Here is a 3,975-nt window from a genome sequence, read left to right as displayed (position 1 = left end):
TTTTTTTACTCAAACTTTTCAGTTCCAACTTGAAAGTATTTTGTTAGCTGAAAGGTGGCCCTTTTGTTTAAAATAAACATGGTTTTTATTGTGGGTTGGACTAGATCATCCTTGAGGTCCTATCCAACACCAAGCCTCTGATTTTTCATAATTTAAATTTGTAAACTAACTCATGTCTCCCATTGATGCCACTGTTGCCATGGTATAATGGAGGCTATCCTTAGTTGGGCAATATTTTTATTAAGTTGCAAGTTGATTTCTTCATACTGAAATTATTTTAAAATAAATAGTATTCATTCTGTAACCTGGTATTTTTCTTTAAAAGCACAGTAAAAATTCCTCATTCAAGGGCAAAACATAACAGTGCAGGATGATTATACGTAGTAGTCCCTGCTGGCAAACTATATCTACTGAAGTTGCAAATTAGGGGAGCCTCTAATTTGTAAATGTGGTTCTTGGATTTTTTTTTTTAATTCTACCTTTAATTCTACCTTTATGCCACAGGGTGGCTACAAACAGTTTGAATCAGGGTTTCATCCTAAATGATTTTAATGCTTAATGTTTATAAAGACATGATTTATGTACATAAGATAATTCTTTCATCTTCAGTAAGCACTACCCAGCTTCAATATGAGGTTTGTCTCTCTCTGACCCCTCTGGTAGCAGGGCAGTGACACAGATAAACAATCTGCTTCTTAATTATACTCAAGATTTGACCCAGCTCCTCTCTCAGTCAATGGAAATATTTTTATTTAGACATCTTTGGGAGTAATCACATCGCTGGCCCGTAAACTAATTTGTTGTCCTTTGATACATTGATGCATATATGTGATACATTTAGGGGAAAAAATGCTTGTGCAAAAATAATTACAAAGGATTTCACTGGAACCTTAACTTTCATGCACACTGGTTAAGATAATACTGAAAAATATGAAGCTGCAAGTGATTTGAGCTCACTCCCTTACTACATTGGGTAAGCACTGAAATCCCTGAGTGTTTGAAGTCTGTGTGTCTTTTTAGCACAGGCTTAGATAAAGCGAGACACAGATGCACATTTTTTTTTAAACAGGACATGATGGGATCTGTAGACACAGCACCTACTATGACGTAGATGAACATCTAAGGAGACAAATATTTTTTTTTTTTCTTTCCAGAATATTTTTAAATGGGAACATATATAGAATAAGTTTATGGGCAAATTAAAGAGACTGAGAAGATATCAAAGAAATGGATAAGATCCAAAGAGAGTATGAGGTATGGTTCTGAGAAACTGGATAAGTTGAGTTCTACATAGTTTGCTGTACAACTTTGGCAAAAGACCTTTGATAAACATAGGTCCTGTCTGTTCAGCATAGACATGAAAAATCCCATGATCTTTTTCATAAGATGATATATATCTCAGGAAAATAGTCTCTGTTTACAAACATTACCTAACATGTTCTGAAACACTTGGCAGCAGTGTAAGCAGGATTTTAAATTGTTCTTTTGTCTTTTGTTGACCATAGATTCCTCACAGGATCAGTTGATCATTTAAATACTAAATGTATAATATACTGCTCTAACTTTCATTCTCACTGCTCTAGGATTTTATATAAGTCTGTATAACTACTTATAGGAGCTGTTATAAGAAAGGTGGAACAGTGAGAGCTGGCTATTCAATGAGGGTTTTTAGTAGCAAAGAATTGTGTTCTGTTCTTGATGAACAGAAGGAAGCTGGCACCTTCAGGCACTGAGAACAGGTGCAGATTTTTTTGCAGCAGCACAAATTACTTTCTATTTAAGAGGAATAGGAATTTCCTATATTGTACCCCAGGAAAACATAAGGTAACTCTGTTCTATCATATCAGTAAACTGACAATGGAGTTTTTCTTTGCAACTAAAAAGATTCTGGAGCAAATTCAAAACAGAGCACAGTTCAGGAACAAGTTCCTACATAATTGTTCATGGGCCCTGGGCCAAAGAAACACTTTTAACTTTGGTTGCAACAGGTGACCTGTGGTGTTGTTATGTCATTTGCTGAACTTCTTTAGCTACCTGCAGTTAGATGGATGTGCAAGAAATCCTCATGTTTAAGTGGCAGAGAGGAAAATTTGGGTTTAGCTTCATTATATTGTCAGAGGTAGGGGAGAAAGGTTGGAAACAGAAGAGTTACTTTACAAAAAAATTTGGAACACTTTTAAGAATCGTTCCTTATAACTTTTAAAAGGGCCAAAGCTAGAAGCTGTATGTGGGGCTTAGTAAGGAGTTGGTGCTTTCCCCATTCATTGCTGGGTGGCTTGCATCACTTGCCCCTCTGGACTTTCCCTGTTTCTTTAGGAAGGTGAGTAATGGCTGGAAAGGAGAAGACTCAAAGGGCATATCCAGACGTGTATGGATGTTTGGTTCCCTGAGAACAATTAGCAATGGTGCACACCTTGCACCACAGCTACTTGTCCCTGGTGAACACCCGTGCCACGCGTGCTTTGGTATGCAGCAAGTTAGCCCTGGGGTAGTAGGGGAAACCCCAGCAGCCTTACCTGGGGTTTTGGGGGCCTCTCAGGGCTGCAGCTGCAGCAATTCTGCCAGGCGGACCCTGGTTTTCAGCTGCAGTGCGGCTCTGGGCGGCCCAGCTCCGCTTTTCAGCAGCATGCGCTACTCAAGTGTGCACTACTGTTTTGTGGTTTGGTTCCCCACCCCAGTTTTTTTGTTTTGGTTTGGTTTTTTTGACCCCTGGATATCTAGGGGTCCAAAAAATCTGTAGGGGGAAAAAAACCAGAGCAACGTATGCTCGGTCAGCGCCCCCTTGCAGCACAGAGAACACTGGGCTGTGCAGTATGTGGTGCTGCAAACATGTTTGTGGCTCTACGTACCGCATGACTGCACTCATCTGGATGTGCCCAAAGGGAGCCAATGGAACAAGTGCAAACAGGACAGGAGAAGTGACTGGGGGTTTCTAAAGTAAGCTGGTGTGGAGATGAGGAAATGAGATGCATGTTATTGTCCTGCCTTGTCATTTTGAAAAGCCTGGTAGCCTTGAAAAGGTGACTCAAGAGAAGACTTGTTGTCTAAGTTTTGGACACCCCCCCCCCTACAGGAACAATGTGGACAAAGGGAGAGAGTCTATTACAGGGCAATGGAAATAGTTTAGGGGTTGGGACACAGGAGGTGAGGAGAGGATGAGGGACCTGAGCTTATTTCATTTAGAAAAGAAAAGACCAAGAGCCATTTAACAGCAGCCTTCAACTACCTGATGTGGGGGGGATTCAAAAAAGGATTGAGCTGGCCTGCTTTCAGTGGGGGCAGATGACAGAAGCAGCAGCAACGGTCTCAAGTTGCAGCAAGAGGTTTAGGGTGGGTATTTGGAAGACTTTTCTCACTAGGAGGATAGTAAAACACTGGCACAGGCTCTGCAGAGCGGTGGTGGACTCTCCATCCTTGGAGGTATTTGAGATCTGCGTAGACAAAGCCCTGGGCAGGAAGATGTAGTTGGGGCTGGTCCTGCTGAGTTGGGCTAGATGTGGCCGCCGGAGGCCCCGTCCCCCCCGCATGTTCTATGGTTCTAACAGAGGAAGGTACACGTGTGGGGCAGGGGCAAGGAAACGAAACCGAGCGGGGGCAGGAGAGGGGCCAGGGCCGGGCGGGGAGCGGGAGAGGAGGTCTGCGCCGCGCAGCGGGGGCGGGAGAAACGCTGAAGGCAGCAGGGAGACACCTGAGCAACGTGGAGTCAGCCGGAAGGGCGGGTAGGGATATGCGGAGCGGGCAAAGGTAGCGCAGGGAGAGGTCGGCCCTTGCTCCGCCGGCCCTTGAGGCCGCGGCTCGGCCCCGCCTTCCGACGCAGAGGCGCCGCGGGCCCGGCCGCGAGGACTACATCCCCCAGCGCGCGGCGCGGCAAGGAAGGGGGCGGGACTACAGCTCCCGGCATGCCTCACTCCCGGCTGGCGGGCCCCGGACAACGTCTCCCATCATGCCTCGCGCTGGCGGCGCTGGGCGCCGAGG

This window comes from Alligator sinensis, unplaced genomic scaffold, assembly GCF_000455745.1.
Source record: "Alligator sinensis unplaced genomic scaffold, ASM45574v1 scaffold1273_1, whole genome shotgun sequence".
Classification (NCBI taxonomy): Eukaryota; Metazoa; Chordata; order Crocodylia; family Alligatoridae; genus Alligator; species Alligator sinensis.
Note: the sequence above shows the minus strand (reverse complement) of the source record.